Source organism: Phycodurus eques, chromosome 19 (assembly GCF_024500275.1).
Source record: "Phycodurus eques isolate BA_2022a chromosome 19, UOR_Pequ_1.1, whole genome shotgun sequence".
Lineage (NCBI taxonomy): Eukaryota > Metazoa > Chordata > Actinopteri > Syngnathiformes > Syngnathidae > Phycodurus > Phycodurus eques.
The window spans coordinates 9,579,606-9,592,855 of record NC_084543.1 but is presented as its reverse complement, the minus strand read 5'-3'; positions in this window follow the sequence as shown (position 1 = coordinate 9,592,855).

Here is a 13,250-nt window from a genome sequence, read left to right as displayed (position 1 = left end):
CCTTTCAAGCACTCGCCGGGTGGCTGAAAAGAGCAAACTTTACATTCCCAGCAAGCCTGTGAGCTGCAGCGTGCACGTGTTCCTACTTGTACCTTTGCACTAAACCTCCCCCTGTGCCTCACTTTCCTTTCCACGCACAATTTACTCTCCCAAGGGACATTCATTAGTGTGAATATTCAAAAATATGCATTTAATTTCTCCTTTGGTGAGTGTTTCTTCCTTGTTTGCTTGTTTTTTGGGCCCACCTACCTCAGACAAATTACAGTGCGTGACCGTGAAAATTGTACAGTATCGCCAATCACATGGGGCGCACGACAATATCTTTAGATGCTAAGTGCACTGTGATACACTTGGACCTGCTCACACACTCTAAGTAGCCCATAACGCGGATAACAAAGCTTATATTGGGGCTGCCGAGCCCCGTAATTGTTTGGAGTGTGAATGTACGGCCGGTGACTTGCAACAGGGCCTAATATGAATCTCATGCAAAAAAGAAAGGCTCGCCATGTTATCACTTGTCTATCTTCAAATTTACCTCATATTTCCACAACTTTAAGAGGCTTCACAAATGTTTGCAAAGCATGATTTTGCTGGTCTTTTTACTGACGCTTTCACAGAGAGGAAGCCTCCATTTTTTGTTTCTTCCAAAACTCTCCCCGTATTTTCAGGAGTGTTAGAACCTTGAAAAAAGTGACACGCTTTTCCTGATGTGTTCACTGCTGTGTTTTATTGGAGGAATCCTCCGTTTTCTTTAAATTCACCTCATGTTTCCATGACTTTTATAACTTTCCAAAAGACATCGAAGGAATCCAGAGTTTTATCCAAGGTGACCAAATATTTTCATGACTTTTACAAACTTCAAATTCTAACGTGGCAGCTTACACCGATGCGTTCACTGATGGTGTCAAGAGGAGGAATGCTCAGGTTTCTCAAAACTAACCTCATATGTTTATGACTTTTAGAGCCTTCAAAAATGTTGATGTGGCGAGACTTTACTGGTGCGTTCACTGACCCTTTCTATTGGAAGAATTCTCCGTTTTCTCCACACTTGCCTCATATTTCCATGTCTTTTCAAACCTTTGAAAAAAGTGACATGACACGCTTTTACTGGTGCGTTCATAGGTGCTTTCTCGGGGAGGAATCCTCAATTTTGAATCTGCAGTCGTGCCTAAAGTGTGACTTCTGCTCCTGAGGCCTACTGCAAAAAAAAAACAAAAGCAAAGAAAGAAGCCGTCTCCATGTTCTCCCGTGTCTTGTGCGAGTCTGCGTGTGCTTTGGGAAGTCATCATTTGCACTCAGGCTGCTCATTTGGTGCCTTCGCAGGCGATAGTAGTGGACACACAAAAGTATTGGGACGCATTCCACCAACAGGAAGTAAATCAACAGCGGCGCCGTTGCCAAAATCTGCAACTGTCCCACCAGAGAGCCGTTTGCTGGTGTTCTTCCGAGCCAAACTCCTCCAAGTAAGCTTTCATCACCTTCGCTGGGTGCACTGGGAGCAGTCGTCGATTGCCCTGATACTTTCGGGGCCTTTTTTTTTTTTTTTTTTTTTTCTTTTTTCATGACGTTTCGGTCTGGTTTTCTTATACTGTCTGGCTTCGTCTCCCATCCCAGCCCCCATCGCGTTCGTCCAAGCTCTCTCCATCCCTCCATCCCACCCTCCCTCGCCTTCTCTCTCTCTCGCCCTCTCTCTTCGCCATCCTTCCTTCCCTCCCTCCTCGCCCCCTCCACCAGTGCCGCAGACATCCAGTCAGACAGCCCAGATGGAAAATCTGACGGGATCCTTCCCCGTACTTTGAGATAGTGTGCAAGTCGGCTGACAGGCTGCTAAAGAACAACCGCACGGGTTTGTAAGAGTTGATTGGAAGTATTGTTGTGAATGAATGACTTTTTGGGGGAACAAAACAACAACAACAAACGCCACAGTACAACTTATTGATCATTTGTCTCGAAGGTGGCTCATGAACGCTGCACCATAGAGTTAAAGGAGTGGGTGGGCTGGAGGTGTCGTATTTCCCTACATTGGGAATGTTGCACATTTTCTCTCTAACTTTTAGAACCTTTAAAGAAATGTGACATGGCACGTTTTACTGGTGCGTTCAGGGACGCTTTTTAGGAGAGGAATCCTCACATATCTCCACCCTTGACTTATATTTGTATGACTTTAAGAAACTTCAAAAAGAGTGACGTGGTGCCTTCACTGGCACTTTCTAGTTGCAGAATCTTCAATTTTGCCCAAGCTGGTCTCATATTTTCACTACGTTTAAACACTTTAAAAAAAAGTGACATGGCGGTCTTTTACTGGTGCGTTCACTGATGCGCCTCACATTTTCACAACTTTTAGAGCCTTAACTCAATAAAATATTGACTTTGCATGATTTTACTTGTGTAGTCACAGTTTGTTTGTTTTTGTTCGAGGGAAGGAATCTTATTTTTCCATACTCCTCATATTTTTGATGACTTTTAGAGCCTTAAAAAAGTGATGTGGCAGCTTTTACGGATGCGTTCACTGAGCAGTCTTCACTTTTGTTCAAGTTCAAACTGGCCTCATGTTTTCATGACCTTCGGACCATGACGAAAAAGCGACATGGTGTGTTCACTGGCACTTTCTTGGAGACAAATCTTCAGTTTTCTCTCAAACTATTTTCAATATGAATCTGATATGTGACATAACATGCTATTACTGTTGCGTTCACTTATGCTTTCAAGAGGAGGAATCCTCAGTTTGCTCTAAACTCGCCTCATATTTTCATGACATTGAAACAGGTGGCGTGTGGTGCTTTCACTGGCACTTTCTAGAGGACGAGTCATCGGTTCTGTGCAAACTCGTGTCATATTTTCATGACTTTTTAAAACGTTACTGGGCACGCTTTTACTGGTGCGTTCACTGCTGCTTTCTAGCGGCGGCATTCTCGCTTTGGCCTCATGTTTTCCTGACTTTCAGAACCTTGAGAATAAGTGACGTGTTGTGTTCACCAGGGGATAAATCTCCAGCTTTCTCCAAACGACTCTCCATTTTGAATATGAATGTGAAAAAAGTGACACGGAATTGCTGGTGCATTCACTGAATCCTCAGTTTTCCCTATACAGTACTTGCCTCATCTTTTTAGGGAATTTAGAAACCTAAAATTAAAAAAAAAAAGGGACATGGTGCATTCACTGGCACAATTCTTGGGGATGAAGCATCAGCTTTCTCCAAACTCACCTCATTTTTTCATGATTTATTTGAGATGGTGCATTCACTGTGGCCCTCTATTGGAAGAAAGCAAATTTTTCTTCAAATTCACCTGTTTTCACGTCTTTCAGAACTTAAAAAAAAAAAAAAAAAGTCATTGACTGACTCTTTCTAGTTGAGGAATCTTCAGTTTTCTCCAAAATGGTCTCATGTTTGAATGACTTTCAAAACCTTAAAAAGGTTTCATGAAACTCTGTTACTGGTGTGTTCACTGATGCATTCCAAGGGAGGAATCCTCAGTTTTTGGTATTTCCAGTCGACCCTCGTGCTCTCTCGTCTTCTTCTTCAACGTGGTTTGTCATTCCCAACATCTGCTAAAGTTAGTAAGCCACATTAAACTTGCGTTGCTGCCATGCGCTTTTACTTTTAACCCTCACGCTTCTCTTATATGAACATATTTGTACGTTTCGTAATCTTGTCTCGCTAATGTCCGAGCGTTTTTTAAATTTTATTTTGGGCGCGAGCTGTAAAGTGTTACCACAAAAAAAAAACTGTGTCAAAGAATGTCGTTGCTAAAGGGGGAGATGAAGGGTCCCGTCTGGAATTGTCGTTACGGTCTTCGCATGTGAGGCTGAAAGTAGGAGGTGCCAAAGACAGACAACAGAAATAGAGAAAGAGAGAGTGTGTGTATGGTGTCATGGCGGAGCTTGAAGGTTTAAAAAATAAATAAAAGTCTTCTTTCTGTGAAGGTAAATTCAAACTAAGAGAGAGAGGCTGGAAATGGGGGGGGGGGGGGGGGAATAGATGAGTCATCCTCTCCTCTCAGCTACACAAACAAAAATGAGTCCACTTTTATGTGGACAAAAGTATTGGGACACACCTCTTAATCAATAACTTCCTTCCACTCAGAGGTTGAAGTCCGTCCGTTATTTGTGCCTGTTCCCTTTCGGTTGCGAGGCACGCCCGGGCGAGTTTGGTGTGGAAGAACAGTCCCAAAAACGTCCACGCTATAAAATAAGTTGAAAATGGTTGTCAGTATCAACACATGGAGATAAATCCAAGGAATGGGATGTAAAAGGAGGAATCGATGGGACGGTGCTGCGTTCAAAGGCGACAAACAAGCGCATGCTAAAGGCACCAGTCTAACTGGCAGCAACTTTCCATCTTTTCTGTTAGTATTATGAACATTACAGCGGGAATAAAAGACAATGTAAGTGAGACAAGAGCGATGTCAACAACAGTTGAGACGTTCAGTTCGACAAGACACGTGGATGTGTGGCCTTCACCGATACGTTCTGCGGGAGGAATTCTCAGTTTTCTTCAAATTCGCCTCGTATTTTCAGGACTTTTAGAACCGTAAAAAACAAATAATAAAAAAAAGTATTATGGCAGCTTTTACAGGTGCATTCATTGATGTTTCCTAGGGGAGGAATCTTTAGTTTAGTTCAATTTGTCCCAAACTTCACGGGCACTTTCTCCAAACCCGCCTCAATATTTTCATGACTTTTAGAACCTTTGAGAAAAGTGAAGCGTTTTCTAGGGCGCAAGTTCTCAGTTTTCTACAAATAGGCCTGATATTTTCAGGACTTTTCAATCCTGTACAAAAGCGAGGTAATGGCACTTTCTAGGTGGCAAATCCTTATTTTGATTCCCCTCCAAACTGGCTTCATATGTTTACGACGTACAGAACCTTAAAAAAGTATCACGGCAGCCTTTACTAGTGCGTTCACTGACGTTTCCTCGGTGAGGAATTTACATTTGCGTCATATTTTCACCATAAGAAACGTGGACATTGCTTGATTTTACTGACGCATTCACTGACAGGGAGGAATCGTATATTTTTGGGCTTTTAGAAAAAAAAGTGACAAGGCAACTTTTACTGGTGCCTTCACAGATGCTTTCTAGCGAAGGAATCCTTTATTTTCTCCAAAACCTGCTTTATAATTTCACGACTTTTTGAGTGTTCATCCGTGGCGTTACACTTTCTAGTGCAACGAGAAACAAGGTCAATAGAAGTTGCAAAAGGAGCTTTGCGTTCCACTGACTTGACTCCATTTTGTGGGCCTGACTCGGCAGCGAGTGTTGCACATCTGCACGCCACACGTGCCGAGAAATGCTGTGGACTGCGGCCTCAGCCCCACGTTATCGTTCGCATTTCATCAACTAAATGTGCGATATGGAACTTGGGTGTTTGCCTGTGTTGTTTTTCTTTAAAGAGGGTCACATGACAACAAAGTGCGGCCATGTTTTTGAGACCTGCGGGACTCCCTCAAGGACACGACAGGACGACTTCATGTCATTGTATGTGCTGTTTGGTTTTATAATTGATCACAGGTATGCAAAAAATATTAGCACTTTTTTAACATAGATTTAAACGGATGTATACAGTTATGTAAAGAAGAAAAATAATTGTTGAATGGTTTAAATATGAAATATTACTTTACAGATTGTATTTGTTTTTTTTTTACTTGAGTAAAGTGACTTTCAACTGGTCCCTTCAGGGTTCGCAAGAGGTTTATTTAGTCCTTTTATTATTGATCCATCTTGAATTATTTTAAAGGTATGCCAGTAGATTATATTTTATTTTACTTTCTTAAAGTAAAACAAATTAAGTAAACAACTGAGATACATGCTTTTGTAATAATGTATAATATATATATATATATATATATATATATATATATATATTCATGTAAACATTAAATATATATATATATATATATATATATATATATATATATATATATATATATATATATATATATATGGGACGTAAGCATCATCAATTTCTGAGCTGTACATTTTATTGTTTTATTATTTTTCCAGTGGTTAACTTCTTTCTACACTTGAATGGTAGTTGGGAATGTTAATTCACACATTTCCTGTAAATTAAAATGAAAAATAATTCAACTTCAAGACAACCGTAAACTGGACCCGATCACTGTACTCTGTGAAGTAGTGAGATGACAGTAGGAAGTATTTGGCTGAAAGAAGAAGAAGAAGAAATAAAAGAAGAAAGCTGAGCTGCAGCTCTGCTTTGCTGAGCAGTCGAGGAGGAGGAGAAGAAAAAAAAAATGGTGACCTCAATGAAGAAGAATGCAATGTGGTCTTCACTCCCGCCCCGAAACATCCAACCAGCAAAAATGACTTTTTCCCTTTTTCTTTAAGTGTAAACCATCAAAGTGTTTCACTTTTTTGTCGGCGTTCCTGCAGAGAATGTCACTTCTCTCTAAGTAAACACTCAGAGATCAACATGTTGATAGCACTTCCTATTGCTCCTGTTTCCCTTTTTCCTTTTTTTTTTGGCGGGGGGTTGTTGGTCTTTAATTGCCCTCCATTTGCACAAATTCTCTCTACTTTTGTTTGTCCACGCATGATGAAGAACCCTTTTGCCCGCCACATGTTGGAAAAGCGACTGGAGGAGGAGCCGAAATTCTCCTCCCGGGTCACCCTGCATAAGCAGCGCTAACGCTTTTCACATGTTGCACGCGGTGCAGCAGAAGGCCGCTGACGACATCTCGCCATCGCTTCCCGATCTGTGGCCCGTGTTTACTTCCCTTCCCAGGGCCCAATGCGCAAGCGGGAAAAGGGTCGCTAATCGTTGGAGAAGGGGGCTACCATTGAGTGCCAATCGTCCTTGAATTTAACGCGCGATATAACGCACCCCATATCCGGGATGGGCACATCCATAGATGAGGTCAAAATTATAAAATCAAAACAATCGAAAGTTAAAAGGTGTACACAAAATTGTAAACATCAGAGATTTTATTTTAAAGCTATTTTAAAGCTATGCACTCAGCAGTCTATACCCTCTAGTTACCGCAAAATTCGAAATTAAGCAAAGGCTAGCAACATTGTGTCAGCTAACATTGCTTGGAACGTGAAGATAGCATTGCTTATTGGAAGACGCCCCCCTCATGAATTCCATACAATTCAAAAAACGACTCTGGGTGCCAGTCAGCATTGAGTTATAATTACCGTCGGCACGGTCTGTGATTAGCCTCCCTTAGCATGTGGGCGCTGTCATTAAAACGAGGAAGTGTCATTTATTCATCTTGCAGAGCGGTTACATTGTTGGTGCACCTGGACGCATCCTGGAACCAGGTTGTCCGCGGGAGCAGCAGGACTTTTAACAGAGGGGAGCGCAATCCCGCATGTGTTCAAATATCACATGAATACTGCAAAAAGAGTCCCTCCGGTTTCCTGAGCATGGTCAACCTGTTAGGCTGTGAGATTTTGTGACACAGTGGCATGACCCCAAAAAAATAATGAAATAAATGCTTTTAATAATGGCACTAAAATTCCTATTTGCGAATGATCGTAGCAGGGTGGCAGCCAGTGAGCATGAGTGAGTTCTGTGCATTTCGCATAGAAAGGGAGCCCTCAATAAACTCATTCTAAAAATAAAAGTCAAATTAGAGGGTTACAGCGTCCGCTGGAGAAAAAAGGCCACTGGGTTTGGCTCTTGGCTTCACACACGGAACCGCTGCGGCGCTCCTTGTCCCGTCTTCTGTTGGTCCTCCAATGCTTGGATGAGGAGGTAAAGCGTCTTCAGACCCGCTGGTAACAGCTCCATGAGATGTGAATGTTTAAAAAAAAGTTGAAACCGTAACCATTGTAGGTTTGGGAAAAAGTAATACAAGTTTGGTTTCCGTCCGTCCGACTTTCTCCCCCTGTCCTATCCTGTCCTATCCTGTACTATCCTGTACTATCCTGTCATAACCAAGACTGGACAAAACCCAGCCCAATTTGCCCGTAATTGGTGTATTTCTGTCAATTAAGGCGCTTGAGTTTGTCCAAGGTAACTCTTCTGGACCAAAACGTACGGTATGTTCCGACAAGAGAAAGTCCTTTAGGGTACCACCAAGTCGTCCGGTCCAACTTTCCATCCACTACCAAGTCCTACACCATCAGAAATAGGGGTACAGTAGGGGCCCATTTCTGTCTTTAAGGTAAGTGTTCTGGGCCAAATGAATATGTTCCCACTAAAGTGAAGTCCTTTTTGGTTACCAAGTCATCAGCCAATACCAAGTCCTTCATTGTCCGGAATAGGGTACAGTAGGTGCCCCTTTCTGTCCCTCATAGTACTGTAGTTTCTCCAAGCCGACAGTTTGTACATTTTCCAGGTCCTAAAAATTAAAAATCTGTGAAAGTGGACAGTGTCAAGGGTAGAAGCTTTCAGGTTGTTCCAAAGTTAAGGGTCTCAAGTGGGACCAGGTAGACCCTTTCAGGGTAAGTTTTCCAAGTATCTCCAGACCCAAATCAACAAAATATTTCAACTCTTTCAGAAATTGCGGTCCCTCAGTTTTAATATAAAGCTACTGTACATATTGACTCGTATTTGGACTCCAAGGTTGCTGTTTGTACTTTGTTGTAATACTGTAAAAGTCTTTTGTACCCTTAAAAGCATCGTCTCTGTCTCTGAGAGAGACGGTCATTGTATCACCGTTTGGATTCCCAGTCGTCGAAGTGCATTCCAAACACAGTTCGCATGGCTTCTCCACTGTCCTTTGGCTAACGACTATCCCAGTCCCGTAAGACTGTAAGACGTCTGTAAACTGAGCCGTGAAAGTGTCCAGTGGCGACCAAAGCAGATGTCCCTCTAGACGTTATGTCCCGAGCAAAACATTGTCCTTGCTGCGGCCAACAGCTTCCGATTGATACTTGCTCGGCAAGCTGGACGTGTTCCTTCGTGGCGAATCTAGTATAACTTTCATGTTTTGCATTTTTTTTTTTTTTTTAAATGTAAAAATATACTTGATCTTAGCGTATCTTGGACACTACACGATTTTTGTTCGTGTGAGTTGAAAAAGATATTTGTGCAGGTCGTCACAGTGTTGACGCCATCGGCCTGCTTTCGTAATATTTTCTGGGTAAGATCAAAGGATTTTCTTTGATATTTGCAGTGGTTTCTGCACCCCTGAGTGTTTTATATCGGCTCTAGGGGTTTCCGTAGGTGAACGTTTGAGCCACAAACCATCTTGGGGCCCTGTAAAACAACGGGCAAGGAGGCTTGATGACTAAATTGGGTTGCCCAACAGCATTCTGTAGCAGATTAATATGGATACGCGTGGCCTCCCTTTCGTCAGCGTAGGTCACCAATTTCTTTTTGGACAGCGATGTCCTCTTTTAGTGAGTGGAGGTTTGTGTTTTGTTTGGTTCACCTGGCCTCGTGGCCCCCACCTTCTTTGTCTTGTCAATCAGTGCCTCTTTTGTTAGGTATCTGTGGCCCACCCGAATTAGGATTATTTGTCCTTGTTCTACTTTCTGCTTAGGTTTTCTGTCTTGACTGTTGGTCCACCTGCTTCCATCACCATGCCAGACCAGAACAATGTAGCCTGCCTGACATGGAAGCTTTTGCTAGATTATTAGTTTTAATTATAAGAAGTGCTGATTTTCCCCTCTGGTCGTTTGTTGTGTAATTGCTCCAGATTCAAGCTGAGCTGAGATCTCCTTCACCCTGGGGGATATACAGTCGAGTGCCATAAAGAGGCCCGCTCACTAATGGGTAGCATGCAGCAGCCTGGTAGCAAAGATGGTAAGGTTTTACGCGGCTTGACACAGGAACAAACTTGAACATGTAAAGCTTGACCCCCTGCAGGCCTGTACGGGAGATTTGGGCTGCTGTTCTGTATAGAAACACAGGGTGCCGGCCATTATTTGTTTATGGGTTGCTGACTTGACTGCATGATGCCGCGCATACTCAACAGTACAGAAGACATACACGTCTCAAATTGGTATTGCAAAAGATTGTTTCAGCTAAACCGCTTAACGCTTAAGGATGCTTTGAGACCTTTATCTGGTCTAAACCTGGATTCATAAACTCTGCTAGACGTGTTTTGAACTGATTCGGTTCACTCCCGTTTAATTACTCTATTTGGACTTCACCGTATGAACCACACCAAGAGGGTAAAAGACCAAGTACTTGATTAAAGCGGCCTACGTTTTATTCTTCAGGTAGCAGATGACTTGCAGCAGCAGCTTGAGAAAAATAAAGAAGAAAAACAGATTTTTAAATGTGCTTTGTCTCTTGCACTTTAAAAGGCCAAATGAATCAATTTTAGCAGAAAGACTGACAACTTGGGGCCCCGGATTATTCTTTTTGGAGGTTGGAAGTTCTTTGAGGAGAGGCTTGTCATACATGTGTCAGGTGGTATCTGCAGACATTGAAGGTGTTCCTCAGGGCGGCACTCTGGGAGGAAACACCACATTCAGAAGGTGAACCGACACTTGGAGGCAAACGTCTCCTGGCGGCTGCTGAACATAAAAAAGCGGATTTAAGGCGTCCACGTCACATTTTTTTAGGAGAGTGGAGGGAGGGGGAGGGCTTCATGACGCCAGCTCCTCATTGGCCGCACCCCGTTGCCCAAATATAGACGAGTGTCATGTGGTGCTGGAAGATGTCTGCTGGCTCACAAGCGTTGAAAAGTCAGCGCGAGCTTGTTCGCTGGCTCACAAAACGCGCACTCAAACAAAAAACTCAAAATCGTATCTTCTATTGTTATAAAGCAGGTTTCAACACCACAATGTGGACAACCATCCTGACTTGTGACTGCATGGCAGTTTTTGTGATTCTCTTAAGACCATTTTAATAAAACATCAACTCAACAGCGAGGCCTTAGCACTGCTGGAGACCCGATGCTTTCTTCCCTCCTCCACTCCCCCATTATCTCCCTAAATTGTTGTCTTTTTTTTTTTCTCCTCCTGTGTCCACGTCTGCAAGCAGAAGAGGAGGTGCTTTGCCTCTCATCAGCGTTGTGTTTCCCAGGCCTGCCACATCCACAAAAGGGAGTGTGCTCGAATGAGGAAAAATGTATGCAGACCCCAAAAAAAGACCACAAAAGAAGGGAAAAAAGGGAAGGCTGGGCAGTTTGTGTGATGATGATGATGATGATGATTGGTGAACGTGAACTTTTTGCACCCTTTGGCACTTCACCTTCACCTAAATAAGGCCAATCAGAAGACTTTTATTCAAAACAAAAATCATCATTTTTTTATTTTCTTTTGTGAAGAGTGAAGCAGATGGTCTTAGTTAACACACACACAGACACACACACATTGGGAAGAATGTGAAGGCTTTAGGGAAAAGGGTTTAGCGTTAAGGGAATATCATTCCAAAAACTGTTTTTGAAAGGAAATTAATTGAAGAACAATTAATGAAGTAAAAATAAATGAAATCAGTCATTTGTTAAGAAAAAAATGCACTTTTAGTAGTTTCGTAATAAAAGAATTCCCCACAATATTTATTTATTTATTTATTGCGACAAACGGTAGCTAATTACCTTTTTAATAAAATAAAATAAACCTTATATTTGAAATGAAAAATAATACTAATTTAAGTTAGAAATCTTGATATTTTTTATTTTAATGTATTTAAAAATGTTTCCTTTTTCATTTTAAAGAAAACCATACTATAATAGTACAGTAATAGTCGTAATGTTGTTTTTTTTAAAGTGTATTTGTTAAAGAATGAAGTCAGGAGTGAGTGAGAGAAATATGTTTTTTTTCTAAATAAAATAAAATAAAATAACCTTTATTATGAAGAAACGAGTCATAAGTGTAGGTAGTAAAAAAAATGGATACATTAAAACTTGTTTTTTTAAACAAAAAAATATAAAAAATAGTTAATAAACCTCGGTTTTGAAATGAAATTACATAAAACAAGCTGTTTTTTATAACTATTAATAACAGTAGTTAGTAATGATGATTAAAAAAAACTTATTTGTGAAGAAAAAAGAAGCCATACTCGTCGTTAGTATTTGTGTCTTTCTAAAAATAGAATAAAATAAGCCTTGATTAATAAAGAAAAAAAGATTGACAGTAGTACTTTTTTTAAAAACACAAAATATAAAACACACTCACTCTCACAGCCATGTGTCATGAAGTGTAAAGCAGATAATGACAGATGCAACTGAGACTTGAACTTCCTGTTTGGACTTGTGCGAGTGGCCCAATGAGGCGTTCCCATTTTTATTTGCATTAAGACAAAGGTGTTTTTGCGTAGCCAATGAGGAAGAGTCACATTCTGCCTTTGCAGCTTTGGAAAGTCACAACAATATTCCAAAATATACAGTATAAAGATTTGACTTGAATTTCTCAGCCATTTTCATGAGCCCCTTCCTTCCTACTATTTCCCCCCCCCCCCCCCCCCATCTCTCTCTCTCTCTCTCTCTTGCTCTCTCCCTCGCTCTCTCTCTGCTTTAATGCCGGTCCTGTCGCTACCTGCCTTGCACATTGCTCAAGTGTTTCATTTCTCTTTGCACATTTAACATTTCCCTCCCCCAGTCTTAAAAGTTTGGCCACCCCCGTGCGTCTTCTCTCCTCAGGGGAGACGGCGTAGTTGGCGTCGGTGACACTGAGGTGCTCCTCACTTCACACTTGTGGTCATGCTTGTCTTTGATCCATAATTATACATGATAAAAGTGGTACAAGCGTCCAATGAGGAGCAAGGAAGAGGAAAATCTTCGGCTTACATATGAGTTCCATTCTAGAAAGAAAGAAAAAACAAACCATCTGGAATCACTTAAAGCTGTGCTCAGTGACTTCAGCTTTGGAAAGAAAAGCTCAGAAGGAAAAATCAGTCCTGGAGAAAAAGTCGTTCGCTTTACATTCCTCGCATCCAATGGTTTACCATTTAAATGCAATTGAATGCTGTAAATCCTACTCTTACTATCAATAAAGTTGTTTTTACGAGACAAAAAGTATTTTTTACATTTATTTCAGCATGAACTATGTTTTAGACAAAAATAATATATCTTGTTATACATTTTCATATATGATTTTTGAGAAACAAAATTAAAAATTTTCTAGAAACAAAATTTCAAAAAATAATAATAATAATTTGTGAAAAAAGTTTTTGTTTTTTTTCGAGGAAATGTTTTATTTTTACAAGAAACCAAAGTCATGTTTGTTTGGTAAAGAATAGTATTTTGAGGTAAAAGGTATTTTTCTAAAAGTTGTTTTTAAGAAAAATTGTTGTATTTTTCAAGAAAAAAGTCGTACTTTTATGCATTTTAGAGGTGTTAAAGACAAAAGGTTATGTTTTTCAAGAAACAAAAGTTGTATTTTGGGAGAA